The sequence below is a fragment of the Oryctolagus cuniculus genome, chromosome 7 (genome assembly GCF_964237555.1).
Source record: "Oryctolagus cuniculus chromosome 7, mOryCun1.1, whole genome shotgun sequence".
NCBI classification, from domain to species: Eukaryota; Metazoa; Chordata; class Mammalia; order Lagomorpha; family Leporidae; genus Oryctolagus; species Oryctolagus cuniculus.
The window spans coordinates 82,246,965-82,268,634 of NC_091438.1; the positions used below are offsets into that span (position 1 = coordinate 82,246,965).

Below are 21,670 nucleotides of genomic sequence, written 5' to 3' on the forward strand. Positions count from 1 at the left end.
AAACAAAAATAAACATACAAATATGGGAGTTAGGAAAACTACTTGTTCAGTAAAATATGCAGCAGTGACAATAACAGTATTTTCAGCATAAAGAGATTCATTATTAATTATATTACACTTAATTATCAACAAACTAATTACTTATTTACCTCCATTATAAGTACGCAAAAATGTTAATTCAAAAGCTCTACCCATCTAGTCTCTCAGTTATGATAGCCATGTACCACACTGAAGAACCTGGTTGTTTTTTTTTTTTTTTTAAACTGGCAGAGTGGACAGTGAGAGAGACAGGGAGAAAGGTCTTCCTTTTGCCGTTGGTTCACCCTCCAATGGCTGCCACGGCCGGTGCACTGCGCTGATCTGAAGCCAGGAGCCAGGTGCTTCTCCTGGTCTCCCATGGGGTGCGGGGCCCAAGGACTTGGGCCATCCTCCACTGCACTCCCTGGCCACAGCAGAGAGCTGGACTGGAAGAGGAGCAACCGGGAAAGAATCCGGCACCCTGATCAGGACCAGAACCCCGTGTGCCGGCGCCGCAGGTGGAGGATTAGCCTATTAAGCTGCGGCGCTGGCCAAGAATCTGGTTTTAATATCAGATCCTGGGAGTAGCAGTGGTGGTTCAAATAACTGTGTTCCTGCCACCTGAGTCAGAGAACTAGATTGAGTTCCAGGCTCCTGGCTTTGGCTCCAACGCAGGGCTGGACTGTTACGGTTATTTAGGGAGTGAACCAGAGGATGGGAGCACTGTCAATCCACCTCTCAAATTAAACAAAACAAAAACTCTGCTCACTCAAGTTGTATTAGTTGACAAATACATTTATATTAAAGCAAAGTGAATACAACACCTTTACACACAAGAGCTTCTCAGTACTGAGTAAAAATAGATTTTGATATCTGATAAACACAAGTTAGATCTCAATCCCTGCATGCTGAACCCTGGGCAATTTACTTACCCTTTCAAACACTCAGTTTTTTAAAAAAATTTTTATTTATTTATTTGACAGGTAGAGTTATAGACAGTGAGAGAGAGAGACAGAAAAGTCTTCCTTCCGTTGGTTCACCCCTCAAATGGCTGCTACGGCCAGCGCTGCCCTGGCTTGAAGCCAGGAGCCAGGTGCTTCTTCGTCTCCCATGTGGGTGCAGGGGCCCAAGCACTTGGGCCATCCTCCACTGCCTTCCCGGGCCACAGCAGAGAGCTGGACTGGAAGAGGAGCAACCAGGACTAGAACTGGCGCCCATATGGGATGCTGGTGCCGCAGGCGGAGGATTAACCAAGTGAGCCACAGTGTCGGCTCCCAAACACTCAGTTTTATCACTTGTAAAAAACCCAAATATTATTAGCCCCTTTCAGAGTTACTGTGATAATTCCAAATATTTTAAGTGAAGCTCTAAATGGAATTACTGGCCTATTATAGTCACTTAATAAATGAAAAGTATTATTAACTTCTAAAGGAAAATAACTATTCTTAGATAAGGAACTTATTAAGAATATATTATTAAAATCAAATTAAACTGATAACCTTATATCCACTTTTTTAGCTAACGAATTAAATGTATTAGACTTGGGGAGATTACATTCAGAATTCCATTTACATATCCCATGATGAACTATTCCAATTGATAATCTGCTTGACTCTCTACAAAATCTTAATTACTAGAAAGTATCTCTAAATGATATCCTACTGATGGAAGCTAAGAAACATATAACACACTTATACATCTGAAAATGAAAATCAAATTAGCTAAGCACAGTTAACCTATAATTAAAACAATGAAAAGTAAGGCTGGCATTGTGGCAAAGCAATTAAAGCTACAACCTGTGAGGCCAGCATCCTATGTACTGGTTCCCATCCCAGCTGCTCCACTTCGAATCCAGCTCCCTGCTATTGACCCGCATGGGTGCAGGGGTCCAAATACATGGGCCATCTTCTGATGCTTTCCCAGGCACATCAGCCAGAAGTTGGATCAGAAGCAGAGTAGCTGGGCCTCAAACCGGCACCCATAAGGGATGCTGGTGTCACAGTTAGTGGCTTAACCTGCTGTGCTACAGTGCCAGACCCAGACTTAATTACTCAAAAGATTTTCTTTTCTATTTGAATTTATCACATCCATATAAATAAGTGCTATTTAAGTTCTTGATGCATACTTTTTACATCTAATCTTAATCTCTAAAATATGTATTACGCAAAACAGTGGATGAGAAAGAGTGAGTTACTGGGAGATATGGAATGTAGTTTTGACTTACATACCACTATACCCTGTGCCCATAGGTTATTTCTGTAAATCTGGTTCTAATCTGCTTAGGGCTAGGAACTGCTTTGACACTAAAAACAACAAAAAGGTAGCTCAAGGAAAATTTCAAATGTTCGAATATATATATATATATATATATATATATATATATATCCAGGTTCCATGACTCCTAGGTTAAGTATTCCTGGAATATGGGAGCAAACATTTAGTCTAGCAGTTGTGACAGCATGTCCCACACTGGAGTACCTGGGTTCAACTCTTGGGTTCTGTTCCTGACTAATCAGACCACAGAAGGCTCAAGGCTCAATGACGGCTCAATAACTTGAATGCTGGCCACCCACGTGGGAGACCTGGATTGTGCTCCCAGCACCTGGCTTCAGCCCCCAGCCCAACTTCAGTTATTATGGGAATTTAGGGAATCAATCAGCAGATGTGATCCCTCCCTCCCTCCCTCCCGTCCTCCGTATGCTCTTCTCTCTCTGCTTCTCAAGTAAATAAATAGAATTCTTTTAAAAATATTTTTTTAAAAATTTCCTGGATTAAGTGGTCTACATTGGTTGGCTTTAAGTTTCTTATTTTTATGTACTCAGATATAGGATGATCTCCTACGACAAGATATTCAATTTTTCAATATTTTTAAATGGAATGGAAATCCTATCATTCCTTTAATTTTCCAAAGTTTAAAAAGTCACTTCTGGGAGCTGGCACTATGACATAGTAGGCTAAGCCTCCACCTATGGCACTGGCATCCCATATGGGTGCTGGTTCAAGATTTGGCTGCTCCACTTCTGATTCAGCTCCCTGATAAAGGTCTGAGAAAGCAGTGGAAGATGGCCCAAATCCTTGGGCCTCTGACCCCACATGGCAGACCTGGAAGCTCCTGACTCCTGGCTTCAGATCAGCCCAGCTCTAGCCATTGAGGCCATTTGGGGAACAGAGTAGTATATGGAAGACCTCTCTGTCTCTCCCTCTGTCTGTAACTCTGCCTCTCAAACAAATAAACCTTAAACAACAACAACAACAACAACAACAACAACAAAAAAGGAAATTCTGAAGTACCTGACAGGCAGGCATATCTCATTAAGTAACTGGATATTAAATAATGAAATGAAAGTGCCATTTTCCCCTTTAGTTTGTGTTTACTATTTGAAACAATAGTAAATTGCTAAAATACAAGTTATTTGGGCCTTACACTTAATATATAGAACTGTTAGGTATTTATTTTGGCCTGTGGGGATATTATCTGAGATAATTATTTGAGATATTATTGAGATACCAAGGGTACTGTGAACCAAGATATCTTGAGGATCTTTGGCTTAGTACATAGTATTAAACCATACTACTTGGGAAAGCAATTCATTTGATTTTTTTATGAACTTATAAGGACTGAAATAAAAATACCCTGAGAAATTGAATTAGCTTAAGCATTTTTCATCTAAGCATTGTTTACTTCAACCTACTTTACCTGAAGGTAGATAACAAGAATTTTTTTTCTTAAAGATTTATTAATTTGAGAGGCAGAATTACAGAGAGGGAGAGCAGAGACAGAGGTCTTCCATCTGCTGGTTCCCTCCCCAAATGGCTACAATGGCTGGAGCTGGGCCAGTCTGAAGCCAGGAGCCAGGAGCTTCTTCTGGGTCTCCCATGTGGCTTGCAGGGGCCCAAAGCACTTGGGACAGCCTATGCTGCTTTCCCAGGCCATAAGCAGGGAGCTGGATTGGAAGAGGACCAGCCAGGTCACAAAATGGCACCCATATGGGATGCCAGTGCCACAGGTGGAGGCTTAATCTACTATGCCACAGCAACAGTGCGAGCCCAGTAGCAGGAATTTTGGTGATATTCATATGTGATAGGTGTTTTTCACAACCAGTCAAAAGTGGATTCAGAATTTCTTAAACTCTGAAATCAGATTAGGCATACTCACTCCCATTTTGGAACCTACATTACAAAGTTAACGTATAATAACCTAAGACTGACATTCCCAGTTAGTTCTTATGGTGTCTCACAGATAAAGGGTGTCACTGTGTTTCTCTCAGAATTTTAAAATACAATGAGGCTTCCTGAGAGTTGCTGAGGCACCCAAGTGAGTCTTTTTCTGTTTGGTACTAAGCTTTAAAGGTTATTAAAATAAAATGTCATATGAAAATGGCTTCTGTATTTGAGGTAATACTGTGAAGGACCTTGCCTGCTTCAAAATTCCGTATCTTTCCCATTTGTTCCCTGAATCCCAATCATATCAAATTATGGAAATATATTATAAGAGATCATCCTCTTGTCTCAGCCACTGAGCATGCTGCACCTTGGGACACACCACCTCTCCTTTTGTCTAGCTCTCCCAAGAGCCCTCTTAGACAACAAGTTAACTATATGTCCAAGTTTACCACCACAACGCTTCACAGGAAATTAGTTCTTGCCCAATGCCTTCCCTTACAATTTAGTTAAATGACGTTCCTATATACTCTGATCCTCTAGATTGTACTTAAACAATTATCCCTTTTCTACCTGACCACTCCCAAAATTGTGAGCAATTAATTTGTTTGGCAGGGTACATTTTTAAAAATATTGTTTTACCCATTATATTATTTAATAATCCTTTTTTTTTTTTTTTTTTTTTTTTGACAGGCAGAGTTAGACAGTGAGAGAGAAAGAAAGGTCTTCCTTTTCCATTGGTTCACCTCCAAAATGGCTGCAATAGCCAGCGTGCTGCACCAATCTGAAGCCAGGAGCCAGGTGCTTCCTCCTGGTCTCCCATGCAGGTGCAGGGCCCAAGCACTTGGGCCATCCTCAACTGCCTTCCCAGGCTACAGCAGAGAGCTGGACTGGAAGAGGAGTAACCGGGACAGAACCAGCGCCCCAACCAGGACTAGAAGCCGGTGTGCTGACGCTGCAGGCAGAGGATTAGCCTAGTGAGCCGAGGCGCTGGCCAATAATCCTCTTTTAAAATTCAGGAAAACCTGTTACTTCAGAGGACCTCATGATTTCCTCTGATGAAAAGAACTAGTATTCCAGAAAACTAAAAGGCAAAAGTGATCTTCAATCATAGCAACTATTTTAGCTAGAATTAGGTATGAACTACTTATGGCTAACAATTTTACTTCCTTTTCTATTGCAGAGGCCTGATTTTTTTTTAGTAACTATATTTTGCTCCCAATTTTTTTATTTAGCTATGACATGGTTCCAATACCATTTAGAAAGGAAGTAGTAGAGATACACACAACAGAATCAATAATTTAAGATTGACAAATGCTGTCTGACAGTAAATAAGAAAGTCCATGGTATTTTCTATGACCCGTTTTCTGATAGTTTTATTTGCAATAAACTGTGAAAGTTACTGGAAAATATAATTTTCTTACATTTGGAACAAAAAATTGAGATATTTCATCTTATAAATTATACCTCTACTCTAAAAACAAAACAATTACACTATAATGCCAGTAATAATACCCGATGAAATAATGTTTCTGACCTTGGTAAATCACATTAACTGCAGAAAAATACACATAATTAAGAACCTCACTGGTAAAAAATCTTCAGTGATAACCTTTATGCAGGCAGATTCTATTACAGGCAGTAGTAACTGTCCACACCACCCACATTATATTGATTAGTTTTAAGTTTAGCTTCTTCATCATCCATTCACAAGTATTTCCTACTTTCTAAAATCTCATGTCTCCCCTGAAAGCAAAGAGTAGATACCTTTTCTCATCATTCCAAAATACAGAAAGTAGGACCCAAGTTCTAATCACAAACACCTTTTAAAATTCATTAACATGCTCAGAAAATATTAAGATGAAAGAATGAGAAGAGACTATACATTCCACTCTTAATTAGACATCATCTGCCAATTTTTTCAAACATACAAAATGTGCTAATATATGTTTGATAAACAACTATTTGTATTTCATGAAGTAATGAAATTCCGATCTTTATTCTAAATCATAAATTGACAGTTTGGGGCTGGCACTGTGGTGTAGTGGGTTAAGCATCTGCCCGCAATGCCTGCAATCCATGTAGGTGCCAGTTTGAGTCCCGGCTGCTCCACTTCCAATCCAACTATCTCCTATGGCCTGGGAAAGCAGTAGAAGATGGCCATGTACTTGGCCCCTGCATCCTTGTGGGAGACCTAGAATACGCCCTTGGCACCTGGTTCGGATCGGCCCAGCTCTGGTCATTAAGGCCATTTGTGGAATGAACCAGCGGATGGAAGACCTCTGTCTCTGCTCTCCCTGTCTGTAATTCTGCCTCTCAAGTAAATAAATGTCTTTTAAAAAATGACATTTTCAATTAACTATAATTCAACAAACTCACAGTAAAGAAAAACACTGAAATAAGAACAAGACCAGATTCAAAGAATAATTTAAAGAAAAAAGATTGCCACTGTGATCAAGTATTTCATTTAGGGAAAGACATGAAAGGCTGTTTACTCCTCACTGGCCAAGTTCCCAGAGAAGAAGTGAAAAATCTGTTACTTTTTCTACATTTCAGAAATATAAAAGTCTGACTTGATAAATGCCAAGAAATGTTACAATACCCATAAACACTTACTGGGTACAAGACTCATATACTCTTTTAACTAGATGGAATTTCAAATATCATTTAGCTTAACTGAAGATCGTTTAACTTAACATTTAGTTTTGAGGAAATCAAGTTCAAAGGAGTTAAGCAACTGACCTAAGCTCACAAAGAAAGTCAATGACTTTGTCAATGACAATGGCTGGTGGCAAGCATACTGGTTTTCTGAAAGTGCTTTTGTGCTCCTTTACTCCTTACCACTTTCCTAGAAGCGTTCTTTGGAATACCTTTCACCTCTATTTGAACTATACCTTCACCTAATTGATTTGTATTAATTAATGGATATTGGCTTCCGTTAGAGAAAATGGCAGAACATATTTCCTCCTCTCTAATTTCACCCCAATCCAATTCACTGCAGGTGAGAGTACTCTCAACTAGAAAAAAAGAAACTCATCCTAACACCAATCCTGTTACTAGCTATGCAACCCCAGCATTCAAAAAAGTTCATGGGAAACATGTATTATGATATGCTTAACACACATGGGTTCTCCATCAATGACCCCAGCACAGATGCTCTACGATGCTCAAGGTAGCAAGCACATTACAGTTTTACCATTAAACTATTAAGACTATCTTTTAATTCCATTTCCCACAAAGTACCTTTATATTGGCCCATTTCTCCATGCCTGTTTGCTCAACTGCAAAATGATGTTTGGATTTCTTATCTTTCCCTTTTTTTTTTAACTTTATTTATTTAAAACTCTAAGTATACAGACAGAAATGACACAATTACTCTTTCTCCTAGGTATTCAACTTAATAAGGAAGACATACATGAAAACCAAATGATCTGAAGATGCAGCAAAGCATTCAAACAAATTAGGCCATACTGTATGTTTTTGTTTGTTTTGAAAAGAAGGCTCAGTTAGGATGCAGTACAATGGAAAGAACAAAACATTTGGAGTTAGGTTGGCCATATTTAAGTCCTGATATCGAAACCAGGCTGAAGTCTCAATTTCCTCATTTGCAAAATGGAATTATTACAACCATCTTGATTGTATTATTTCCAAGCCTCATAGTAGCTCTGCCCCAAACTAAAACACATGCTTTCCCAACAGCAATATAGTTCCTGGCATATACTTGGCACTGAAGCAGACAGTGCTGGGCACCTATGTAACATCCATTTCTCCCACTATCCTTACTAAGAAAATTCTCATTTTGCTACACACAACAAAATATATAGATGAAATTTTCCCATCACCAGATTCTCTTACAGTTAGAAAGGGCCATGTAACAATTCTTGTCAAAGAGAACTAAGCCAAGGATTTAGGGGAAAGTTTTCAGTTCTCTGGGATATAGACCCAAGGCCTGAAGGTAGAGCATCCATCTTGTGAAAAGAAGGGACAGATAGTGGAAATCCAGCACACCAGGATGACAGGGCACAAGGAAAGAGACTATGTCCGTGTTGGCCATGGTGAACTGCTATACAAGTCCTAGACTACCTAACCTTGGAATTCCTGCTCTAGATAAAAAATAAACTCCTATTTGACTAAAGCAATGTCATACTTGTACATTGTAGGCCAGTATGAAGAATTTCATTTTTATTCTGAGTGAAATGGAAACTTAAGGCAGGGCTTGGGCAAAGAAATAATATTTTCTGACTTTCTATCCCAACAGATTTGGGAAATGCAGAGAAACCCATTATGAAGACACAGAAGATTGTTACAAAACGGCCTCAAATGAATCCTGTCTCACTGCATTCACACCAAATCTGGGATAGCCCTTTGACTGTCTCTGAAGGACAGTGGAAGTGACAATCTAGTGATGTGTAGAGTTCCAGGGTGCAGGACTCCAGAGAACCCACAGCTTCCATTTTTGTTCTGGAAAACCCAAATGCTAAGTAAAGAAGTCCAGGTTATTCTTTTTTTTTTTTCTTTTTAAGATTTATTTATTTATTTGAAAGGCAAAGTCAGAGAGAGGGAGAGGGAGAGGGGGAGGGGGAGGGGGAGGGGGAGGGGGAGGGGGAGGGGGAGGGGGAGAAATCTTCCATTCAAACGGTTCACTCCCCAAATGGCTGCAATGGCCAGGGATGGGCCAGGCCGAAGCCAGGAGCCAGGAGTGTCTTCTGAGTCTCCCACATGAGTGCAGAGGCCCAAGGACATGGGCCATCTTCTGCTGCTTTCGTAGGCCATTAGCAGGGAGCTGGATTGGAAGTGGAGCAGCAGGAATTTGAATCAGTGCCCATATGGGATGCCCCTACTGCAGGTGGCGGCTTAACCTGCTAAGCCATAGCACTGGCCCCCAGGTTATTCTTCTTCAAGAGACCCTGCAGAATAAGAGAAACCATGTATAAAGCAGCCATGTGGAAAAGAACAAAAGCACTCTACTCTTTCAGCTATTCTGTCTGAGGTGCCAGGCATGTGACTGAGGCATACAGAACATTCCAGTCTAGCTTGGCCACCAGCTGAATGCAGCTGCACAAGTGAGACGAGCTGAGACCAACAGAAGAAACACCTAGCATAACAACAGAATCTTGAGATGAGTTTGTTGTGCTACCATAGATACATGAAACAGAGGAAGAGATGATGACAGCTCTAAAACAATGTTTTTAATTATAATTATTGTCGCTCCCCCTCTTCCAGGAGGAACGACACAGGACCCTGCGCTGTTCTTTGTCTGCTGCTCAGCCCTTCCCGGGTTTGCTGCTGGTTCTTCCCGGGTTGGCTGCCGATCCTTCCACCTCCGTGGAAGGGCGGCTCCCCCTGCCACTTTCCCCACTTCCGCGGGGGAGCGGCACACCGCTGGCCGGCTCTCTCGGGGGCTGCTCAGATGTTATCCAGATGTTCCCCTTAGATGTTCCCCCGTGCATGTTGTCTCTCTCCTCCTTTATAGTCCTCTTCCACCAATCCCAACTCTGCTACCCACACGCCGAGTACGCTGCTCTCCTCCAATCAGGAGCAGGATCAGCTCCTGCAGGTTATTGGTCGAACTGGAGGCAGCTGTGTAGAAGTTGTTTACTCGTCTCCCAGCGCCATATTGTGAGAGAGCAGATGCATAGAATAAGTCTTAATTCCAGTAACTTAGCCTAGTCTTAGTTGCTCCCCACAATTATGATTAATAACTTTTTGTGGCCTCCCAATGAATAACAAGTGCAACAATTTAATACGAGGAATGAGGATATTGATAATGTTATCATTATAATACAAAAAGAAAAAAGCAATTTTACTTTTCTTTCCTGCTGAATGCCCCCTCACACACAACGAGAATGTAGGTGGAAACTACAACCTTCCCCTGAGAACTAGAGTTATTACTCTGAAAAACAGACACAAACATTTGATGAATACCAATGGTGAAAAAAGAGAATACGATCTATATCTGTAGTAAGCTAAACATGAGTTCCTATTGGTGGCTCCAACTTTAATCTGATAGTACGTGGATAATTCTACCATTCTCCCTTTGCTCTCATTTCTACAAAAAGAAACCATCATCCAGTTATATAACTGTTTAATTTCAGTATAATGCATAGCACAATTAGAATTATAAACCTATACCCCTATGGGAAACAACTTCATCAACTGAAGTAAAGTGATTGTTTGGTTACCTATTTTTCTATAAATCTAATCTGGATTTAAAGAAAATAATCTACTTCAAAAGCACAGAGGGTGGCACTGTGGCACATTGGGTTAGGCTGCCAGATGCAACACTGGCATCCCCTGTTAGAGCATTGGTTCAGGCCCTGGCTGTTCCATTTCTGACCCAGCTCCCTGCTAACGCACCTGGGAAAGGTGGCCCAAGTGCTTGGGTCCCTGCAACCCATGTGAAAGACCCAGATGGTGTCCCTGGCTGTTTTGGCCATTTGGGGACTGAATCAGTAAATGAAAAACTCTGTGTGGGGCTGGCACTGAGACACAGTTGGTCAGGCCTCCATCTGTGGCACTGGCATCCCACATGGGTGCCGGCTGGTGTCCTAACTGCTCCTCTTCTGATCCAGCTCTCTGCTAATGGCCTGGGAAAGCAGAGGAAGATAACACAACTGCTTGGGTCCCTACCCACATGGGAGACCTGGAAAAAGCTCCTGGCTCCTGGCATTGGATCAGCCCAGTTCCAGCCGTTGCAGCTATTTGGGGAGCAAACCAGCAAATGGAAGACTTCTCTCTGTCTCTCCCTCTGTCAACTCTGCCTCTCAATAAACAAACAAATCTTAAAAAAAAAAAAAAAAAGACTGTGTGTGTATGTGTGTTGACCCTCTATCATTCTGCCTTTGAAATAAATAAACCTTAAAAAAAAGCCCACACAATCCTTATATTCAAGGAGCTGATGGCTAATGTGATGACAGATCACAAGTTAAACGTGATATATGTGATGAAAGAAATGAACAAGAGAGAGAAAAGAATGAAAAGCTCACCTATACTTTAGGTTAAATGTTGGGGTGGACATTTTGTGTGGTGGTTAAAATGCCTCCAGGGATAGTGGCAATCCCTACCAGAGTGACTAGGTTCAAGGATCAGCTCTGTTTTCTACAGTTTCCTGCTAATGCACATGTGGAAGCAGCAGGTGATGGCTTCGATTGAGTATAGCCTGGTGCAACCTTAGCTATTACAGGAACTGGGGGAGTAACTCAGTGGATGGAGGATCCCTGACACACAGGGGACCTGAACTGAGCTCCAGGTTCCTGGCTTTGGCCTGGCCCATCCCTGGCTTTTGTGGGAGGGTGAAACAGAAGATTTCTACATTTCAAGCAAAGCAAAATACCAACAGTCTCTGACAATTTACACATGCATATTTTAATACTCAAAGGAAGGAAATAAATAAAAAAAATTAGTGATATACTGTAAAACACTATAATAAATCAAAATGAAATACTAAAAAATTCCCAAGTAGCCCACAGGGAGGCAGGAAAACAAAAACAGAGGAGGAAGAAATAAAGGGAACAATTAGAAAACAAAAAAAATTAAAGTTCTTACATACTAATATTAGCTTTAAATTGAGTATGAAAGTTAAATAAAAAAATACAGTGTTCACCGCTTATCATACGGCTAGCTTTGCATGGTTTCAGTTAACAGCATTCACCTGTGGTCTGAAAATGTGAAATGGAAGATTCTAGAAATAAACAATTCAAGTTTTAAGTTACACACCATTTTGAGTACCACAATGAACTCTCACCATCTCACCTGGGGTGTGAATCATTCCTACATTCCTAGACAAAAGCTCAGCATAGCCATGCTATACAGGCCACCCTCTCATTAAGTCACTTAGTAGCCATTTTGATTATCAGGTCAACTGCAACTAACTCAATACTTGAGTTCAAGTAACTCTTGTTTTACTTAATAATAACCTCCAAGTGCAAGAGTAGTGACGACTGCAATTTGGATATACCAAAGAGAAATTATAAACTGCTTTCTTTAGGGGCTAGTGCTGTGGCAGAGCAGGTAAAGTTGCCGTCTGTAGTGCCGGCATCCCATAAGGGTGCCGGTTCGATCCCCGGCTGCAATCCAAATCTCTGCTATGGCCTGGGAAAGCCGTAGAAGATGGCCCAAGTCCTTGGGCCCCTACACCCACATGGGAGACCTGAAAGGGTATCCAGGCTCCTGGCTTCAGACTGGCCCAGCTCCAGCCAATGAGGCCATTTGGGGAGTGAACCAGTGTATGGAAGACCTCTCTCTGCCTCTGCCTCTCTGTAACTCTGCCTTTCAAATAAATAAATAAATGTTAAAAAAGAGAGAGCTTTCTTTAAGGGAAAAAGTGAAAGTTCATCATAGATATTTAAGTACAGAAAAAATATACTACCACAAATAGGGTTTGGTATTATTCATGATTTCAGGCATCTTAGAATATGCGCCTCATAAATGGGGAGGGTAGTTTACTGTATGGCCTACCCATAAACTTTACTGTATGGCTTAATCATCATCTATAAGAATTTCACTTCAGGTCAGGTGTTATAGTGCAGCAGGTTAAGCCACTGCTTGTGAGGTTCACATTTTGTATCGGATTGCCAGGTTCGTATATACTCCTCTGCTTCTGATCCAGCTTCCTGCTAATACACTTGGGAAAGCATGGATGATGGCCCAAGTACTTGAATTCCTGCTACCCATGTGGGAGACCTGGATGAACTTCCTAGCTCTTGGATTTAGCTTGGTCCAGACCCAGCTATTGTGGCCATTGGGAAGTGAACTGCAGATGGAAGATCTCTCTTCCTCTCTCTCACTTTCAAATTATAAATAAACAAAGTAACTTTGAAGGGCAGGTGCTGTGGTACAATGGGTTAAGCTGCCACTTGGAATACTGGCATCCCATATCAGACTGCCTGTTCAAGTACTGGCTACTCTGCTTCTGATCCAATTTCCTGCTAAGGCATCCTGGGAGGAAGCAGGTGATAGCTTGGGCCTCTGCTATCCACATGGGAGACCAGGATGGAGTTGCAGATCTTGCTTTGGCCTGACCCAGACCTGGGTATTGAGCACATCTGGGGAATGAACTGGCAAGTCGAAGATCTCTCTCTCTCTCTCTGTGTCTTTCTCTCTGTATGTGTGTATATATGTGTGTGTATTACTCTGCCTTTCAAGCAGATGAGAATAAACATTTTATAAAAGAACTTCACTTTGAATATCATGACATAGGTAGGCTGAAAGAAAAAAGATGGAAAAAGATATACTCAACAAATGTTAATCAAAAATAAAAGCAGAAGTACTATCAGGAAAAGCAGACTTTAAAGCAAACAAAATGACCAGAGAAAACAGATCTTTACCTAGTGATAAAATGGTCTATCCACCAAAAGACACAACCATCCTAACTGTGGAAACAACAGAACTTCAAAATATAATAAGCAAAAACTGATGGATGTAAAAGGAGAAATAAACACACAATTATAGTTGGGGATTCAACACCCCTGTCTCAGTAAGGTAGAACAATCAGAAAGAAAATCAGCAAGACTAAAGAAAAATCAATAACACCATAAAAGTAGAGTTGAAGTGACCAGAATATTTCACTAACCAGAATAGAATACATACTCTATAAGCACCCATGAAACACACACCATGGTATCCCAGGGCCCAGTTCAAAAAATAAACCTAAATAAATTTACAATAAATTCAGCCAATAACAAAATAACAAAAAGTTGGTAAGACTCTCCAAGCACATAGCATCTAAAAAACATGCTTCTAAATAATCCATGGTTCAAGTGAGAAATCTTCAAGGAAAATTTTAAATATATTTTGGACAGGCAGAGTTAGTGAGAGAGAGACAGAGACAGAGAGAAAGGTCTTCCATCTGTTGGTTTACTCCCCAAATGGCCACCATGGCTGGTGTGCTGCAGCTGGTGCGTTGCACTGATCCGAAGCCAGGAGCCAGGTGCTTCCTCCTGGTCTCCCATGAGGGTGCAGGGCCCAAGCACTTGGGCCATCCCCCCACTGCCTTCCCGGGCCACAGCAGAGAGTTGGACTGGAAGAGGAGTAACCGGGACAGAATCTGGCGCCCCAACTGGGACTAGAACCCAGGGTGCTGGCGCCACAGGCGGAGGATTAGCCTAGTGAGCCGCGCCACCGACCATGTTTATGTATTTTTCAATACTTGAAAGGCAGAGAGAGAAAGAGAGGGAGAGACCAACCTTCCAACTGTTGGTTTATTCCCCAAATGCTCATAGCGACTGGGGATGGGCCAGGCAAAAGTCAAGAGCCTGGAACCCTATCTGGTCTTCCACATGAGTGGCAGGGGTCCAAGCACTTGAGCCATTATTTGTTGCTTCCAGGTACATTAACAGGAAGCTAGAACAGGACCTGGGGAGCCAGGACTCTAACTGGAACGCTGATATGAGAGGCAGGGGTTAGCCTCCTGCATTATGAGGTCCACAATTCCAAAGAAATTTTTAAAGTACATTAAACTAAATAAAAGTGAAAAAATAATGCATCAAAATTTGTGGGATGTGGCTAAAGCAGTGTTGAGAAATGAATTAGGGGCCAGTGCTGTGGTACAGTGGGTTAAGCCATGGCCTACAGTGCCAGCATCCCATATTGTCAAAGGTTTGTGTTCTGGCTGTTCCAATTTCCAACCAGCACCCTGCTTACGCACCTGGGAAAGCAGCGGCAGATGGACCAAGCACTTAAGACCCCTGCCATCCAGGTGGGAGACCTGGGAGAAGCTCCTAGCTCCTAAACTGGTGGTTGTGGCCATGTGGGGAGTGAACTAGTGGATGGAAAGAAACTGATGGCACTAAAATACTAAAATTAAAAGAAAAATAAAGGAAGTAGGATGAAGGGTGGGAGTGAGGGAGGGAGAGAGGAAGGAAGGATGGGGTGGGAAGTGTCTTTTTTTTTTTTTTAAAGATTTTATTTATTTATTTGAGAGGTAGAGTTACAGACAGTGAGAGGAAGAGTGAGAGGGAGAGACAGAGAGAAAGGTTTTCCATCCACTTGTTTACTCCCCGAAACGGCCACAATGGCCGGAGCTAGGCCAATCCAAAGCCAGAAACCAGGAACTTCTTCCAGGTTTCCCACATGGGTGCAGGGGCCAAAGATCTGGGCCATCTTCCACACTTTCCCAGGCCATAGCAGAGAGCTGGATTGGAAGAAGAGCAGCTGGGATGAGAACTGGCACCCATATGGGATGGCAGTGTTGCAGGTGCACCATAGAGCTGGCCCCTCATTTTGTTCTTAAAACTGTATGTATGAGACATATGAAATCTGTTCCATTTATATAAATTAAAAAATTTAAGTTAAAAAAGTATGAATTTAAAAAAATCTGGTGTCAAACATCTTTTCATTCTATTTTTCCATGAACCTTTTGAAGTACCATCAAACACTAAATGTTCACAGCTTTATTTGTGCTAGCCAAAAACTAGAAATAATATAAAGTTCTTAAATGGGTAAATGAATAAACTATGGTATATCTGTAAAACGGAATTCCATTCAGTAATAAGTAAGTAAGTACTGACACCCTCAATGACTCAGATCATTCTTTTGGGAATTATGCCAGGTGAAAAACAACCAATGTTGTTACATAGGTTACATATTGTATGATTCCGCTCTCCAGAGGACAAAAACACAATGGTAAAGAACAACAACTATTAGGTGTTGAGTTGGGGAGAACGTTCGACTATTAAAAGGGTAACACGACGAAGTTTCTTGGTGGTAATGAACTATTTTCAATCCCAACTGTGGTGCTGATTACATGAATATATACACACAGTGGTGGGCAGACCTTAAGGTGATCCTCATAATCCTTGCTTTTTGACTGCACACCCTGTATTCCTACACAAAACTTGACTTGTTTCTGTTCAAAAGATTATGGCAAAGATGACAGAATGTGAGTCCTACATTTACTTCGCTGTATAAAACTCTGTTGCTCCACTTGCAGAGCTATCTTTAAATCTATTGGCTTTAAAGAAGCACCAGACTGGCCTCATAGAGAGGAAATTAATTCTGCCAACAACTTGAGTGTGAAAGCATGGCACTTCCCCAGTAGAGCCTCCTGATGAACACTCAGCTTTGGCCAACACCTTGATTGTAGTCTTGCAAAGTGCCTACCAAAATGGTACCTGGACTTCTGATGCACAGACAGAAATAATAAATATGTACAGTCTTAAATCACTAAATTTTTGGAAACTTGCATGCAGCATGAAAAATGAATGTATATGGGACTAAATTTCATAAATTATATAAACAAAAATATTCATGTACATAAATCTGGCAAAACCCAGTACCTCTAATTTAGTTAATTGGATTGTACAATTTCAGCTACATGGTGTTGATAATACACTGTACTTATACCCATTTAAGATGTTATCATTCAGGGCTGGCATTGTGGCTAAGCAGGTTAAGCTGCTGTCTGCAACACCTGCAATCCGTATGAGCACCAGTTTGAGTTCTGCCTGCTCTACTTGTGATCCAGCTCTGTGCTAAGGGGCCTGAGAAAGCAGTGGCAAATGGCCTTAGTACTTAGGTCACTGCCATTCAAATGGGAGATCCGGTGGAGTTCCAGGTTCCTGGCTTTGGCCTGGCCCAGCCCTGGCTCAGCCCTGGCCATTGCACCCATTTTGGTAGTGAATCAATGGCTGAATGATCTCTCCTCTCTTCCTCTCCCTGTAACTCTACCTTTCAAATAAATAAATCTATTAAAAAACAGGTATCAACTGGTGCAAGTTATGAGAATAGTACAGAGGAACTTCCTACACTGTTTTTGAAACTTTCTGTGGGTCCTAAATTAATGCTAAATTTAGGGGCCGCCGCTGTGGTGTAGCGGATAAAGCCATAGCCTGCAGTGCCGGCATCCCATATGGGCGCCGGTTCGAGTCTTGGCTGCTCCACTTCCGATCCAGCTCTCTGCTATGGCCTGGAAAAGCAGTAGAAGATGGCCCAAGTCCTTGGGCCCTGCCCACGTGGGAGACCCGGAAGAAGCTCCTGGCTCCTGGCTTCGGATCAGTGCAGCTCCGGCCGTTGCAGCCATTTGGGGAGTGAACCAGCAGATGGAAGCCCTCTCTCTCTGTGTAACTCTGACTTTCAAATAAAAAATAAATAAATCTTTAAAAAAAAAGAAGTTTAAATATATATTTTATATGTGTAAAATACACATAAACATACATATACATAAACACACAAAACATAAAAAGTTTGTGAAAAAGAGAATTAATGATGTTTATTTTGATACAAAACATTTTTGAAATCCGGCACTACTTTTTCATTTCATAATAAGCATTTTCCATGAACCTTTAAATATTCCTCATTAAAATTACACATTTAATCAGAGATGGAACAGTATTCAATTTCTTAAATGTTATAAATAAATTTAATGATGCCATTATTAGTTTTCCCATGGGGGAATAAAAAGGAAATCAGAGATAATGAATCAAAAAACAGGTAAAAGAACAAGTTGATAACCTGAAAAAAAGTAGGATATGGCATGAGACACTTGCATTAGGAACTGAAAATGTAGAAAGGGGCCAGCGCTGTGGAGTAGTGGGTGAAGCTGCCGCCTGCAGTGCTGGCATCCCATATGGGTGCCGGTTCGAGTCTTGGCTGTTCCACTTCTGATCCAGCTCTCTGCTAAGGCCTGGAAAAGCAGTAGAAGATGGCCCAAGTCCTTGAGCTCCTGCCCCTGCATGGGAGACCCAAAAGAAGTCCATGGTTCCTGGCTCCTGGCTTCAGATCAGCCCAACTCTGGCCATTGCCGCTATCTGGAGAGTGAACCAGCAGATGGAGGACTTCTCTCTGCCTCTGCCTCTCCGTAACTCTGCTTTCCAAATTAAAAAAAAAAAAAAAAAAAGGATTAAAAAAAAAAACAAACATAGAAATAGAAACCTAGAAACCAGTGTTGCAGTGCGGTGGGATTAAAACACCCACCACCAGTAATGCTGGCATCCATATTGGTGGGCCAGTTTGAGCCCTGGCTGCTCTGCTTCCAATCTAGTACCCTGCTAATGAGCCTGAGAAAATGTATGGGTCCCTGCCACCCAGAAAGGAGACCTGAATTAAATTCCAGGTTCCTGGCTTCAGTCTGGGCTGAGGAGTGAACCAGTGGACAGAAGATTTTTTAAATAAAATGAAAATAAATAAAAATTTGGAAAATAAAAGATATGGACAAATATATGCATTTAGGATAAAATTTCATCTGCTGATGGAAGTTCTCTTACTCTGTCTCTACTTCTATAACACTCTATCTTTCCAATAATTAGAATATTTTGTAAAATGCAAAAATACCTGAAATTATTTAATGTGACTAAACTGATATACCGTATTCAAGGTCTAGAAGGCAAACTGTAAACTATCAGAAATTGTTTAATTATAAGAAATAATGTACAAAACATTAGGCTAAATTCAGAATAACTGAGTTCTATGCCCAGTCGTAATGTAATAGTTAATCTAACTTAAATGACTTGAGTTTTCCAAGTTTATTATTTCTAAAATGAAAAAATAATGCCTACTTCTCAACATAATTATGGTAATTAAAAAATAGATGAGAAAGTATTATATATAAGTGGTATGTTCCATGTGTCTTAAAGAGATGGACTGGGCAGACATTTAGTGCAGCCATTAAAATGTCATTTGGATACCACATCTCATACTGCAGTGGGTATAGATTCAAGAAGCTTCTGTTTCTGCCCCAGCTTCTTCTTCTTTTTTTTTTTTTTTTTAAGATTTATTTATTTTTTATTTGAAAGTCAGAGTTACACAGAGAGAAGAGAGGCAGAGAGAAAGAGAGGTCTTCCATTTGCTGGTTTACTCCCCAGATGGCCGCAATGGCTGGAGCTGCACCAATCCGAAGCCAGGAGCCAGGAGTTTCTTCCGGGTCTCCCATGTGGGTGCAGGAGCCCAAAGACTTGGGCCATCGTCCATTGCTTTCCCAGGCCATAGCAGAGAGCTGGATTGGAAGTGGAGCAGCCGGGTCTCAAACCAGTGCCCATATGGGATGCCAGTGCTTCAGGCCAGGGTGTTAACCTGCTGCGCCACAGTGCCCCAGCTTCTTGCTATAGCACATCTTGGGAAAAAGCAGGTGATGGGCCAAGTAGTTGCTACACAAGCAGGAAACACATTTGAGTTCTGGGTTCCTGGCATCAGGCTGGCCCAGTCACGGCTGTTGTGGGCATTTAGGGAGTGAACCAGAGAATGAAAGATCTGCCTTTTCAAATAAAATGAAAATAAATAAAAATTTTAAAAAGATATGGGCAAATATAAGTATTTAAGGTAAATGTCTATCAGTGGTATTTATAAAAGAATTTTGATACTAAAAATAATATACCAGCTAAAATGAGACAATAGTAGACTGTAATGGAAAAAGTAAATGGAATAAATGGATTCGATTATTCAAAGGACTTCTTTGAAAGGAACATTTCTTCTGTCCTTGAGGTCCAGGTAGAAAGCTATTCCAGTCCTCACCTATACTGGTTAGGTGCTGCTGTCAGGTGATCCATAGTACCTATACATATTCTCTATCAAATCCCTCATAACACTTATTAATCTGTTTTCCTTACTTGACAACAGGATGAGCTTTCTAAGAACAGATGCAGAATCTTTCTTGCTACTATTATGTCCCCAGCACAGGGCCTGGCACATTACATTAATTGATAAATATTGTTAAGAAAATTTTAAAGTACATGTGCTTCAATATTCATGGATGGAATAACAATTTCTCATATTCAAATCTAACCCTCAATCCCCTCTGACTCAAAAAGCTCTAGATATAGAAAAAGTTTCAGGAAAACATAAAGAAGGTACTGGGAAACATAAACAGCACAAGCCAGAAACCAAGAGACAGTCCTTACATTTGTAATACAGAAAGGGCTTTCAGTTTTAAGTCCTTGTTCTTTTCAATTAAATCACATGCATATTCAACACAAAAGAAAACAATATAGTGAGTAAAATCTGAATTTTATTAGCAACTGTCCTTTTTAACGACTACTTTACAGACTCATTTCCTCTGTTATTTTTTCTGTACACTCCAAAATTCTTTGACCTTCTATGCTTAAAATACCTGCAATTTTACTCCATCAGTATTTTATTTATTTACTTTTTTTTCTTCATCACTATTCTAAACAAGAGAGCTCATTATCAAGTGGTAAGCACTAGAGGTTACTAATGACTCTACGAAAATCTGATCACCATTCCACTGATTAATTCTATCAGTGTTCCCTGGGCATTTGTTCTTTTTTTTTTTTTTTTTTTTTTGACAGGCAGAGTGGACAGTGAGAGAGAGAGACAGAGAGAAAGGTCTTCCTTTTGCCGTTGGTTCACCCTCCAATGGCCGCCGCTGCAGCCGGCGCACCGCGCTGATCCGATGGCAGGAGCCAGGATCCAGGTGCTTTTCCTGGTCTCCCATGGGGTGCAGGGCCCAAGCACTTGGGCCATCCTCCACTGCACTCCCTGGCCATAGCAGAGAGCTGGCCTGGAAGAGGGGCAACCGGGACAGAATCCGGCGCCCCGACCGGGACTAGAACCCGGTGTGCCGGCGCCGCAAGGTGGAGGATTAGCCTAGTGAGCTACGGCGCCGGCCTGGGCATTTGTTCTTAAATTGTTCCTTAATGTGCTGAGTTGGGGCAAAAGGTTGAGGATGCAAATGACAGATGTATCTGGGATCATTAATGAAAGCCACCTTCAGAAATTCTATGTGTGCAAAACATACCACACACACATAAAGAGTGGTAGAAGGTGGAGCCGGCACTGTGGCATAGTGGGCTAAGAATCCACTTGCGTTGCTGGCATCCCAAAAGGGTGCCAGTTCATGTTTCAGCTGCTACTCTTCCATTCAGCCCCTACTTTGGCCTGGGAAAGCAGTGGAAGACAGCCAAATACTTGGGCCCCTGCACCCACATGGGAGACCCAGAAGAGATTCTTGGCTTCAGATTGGCCCAGCTCTGGCTGTTCAGCCATTTGGGGAGTGAACCAGCAGATGGAAGACCTTTCTCTCTGTCTCTGTCTCTGCCTCTCTCTAACTCTGTCTCTCAAACAAATAATCAAATCTTAAAAAACAAACAAACAAAGGAGTGGTAGAAGGTTCCAGACCTCTGGGGCCTGGGTCCATCCAACATTCATAAGTTCACAACCTATGCAGATTTAGCTTCTTTTCAGTTACCTGCTATTTCTTGGGAGCTAATATGTAAAAACAACTTTTTATGAGGATATATTCACAAAAGGGCATACACAAGACCTTTATTAACTATTAAAATCTCTCTTTTATACAAAATCAACCATGTTAAAAATTTAAACATTTTCAAAAAACAAATTAAGTAGTATTCCCAATGATCAGGGAAAAACAAACATAAAACACCTTTCCTGGGGGCACCTTTGAGGCAAAGTAGGGAACCTTCTTCATTCTGAAACTTCCCCCTCCCTGAACTTCCCAAGACAAAAACTGTGCAAGTCCTCTTTTTGTCCACAGTGCTGATAATATAAGATATAATGGAGGCATATAATTAGTGCATGCCAT

At 41.3% G+C, this 21,670-nt stretch overlaps 1 protein-coding gene across 7 annotated transcripts in view; it reads right to left on the minus strand.

Annotated features, from left to right (window-relative positions):
* PKN2 (protein kinase N2) overlaps positions 1–21,670 on the minus strand; it is a 156,934-nt gene that overhangs the window by 91,149 nt on the left and 44,115 nt on the right. The window lies entirely within an intron of this gene.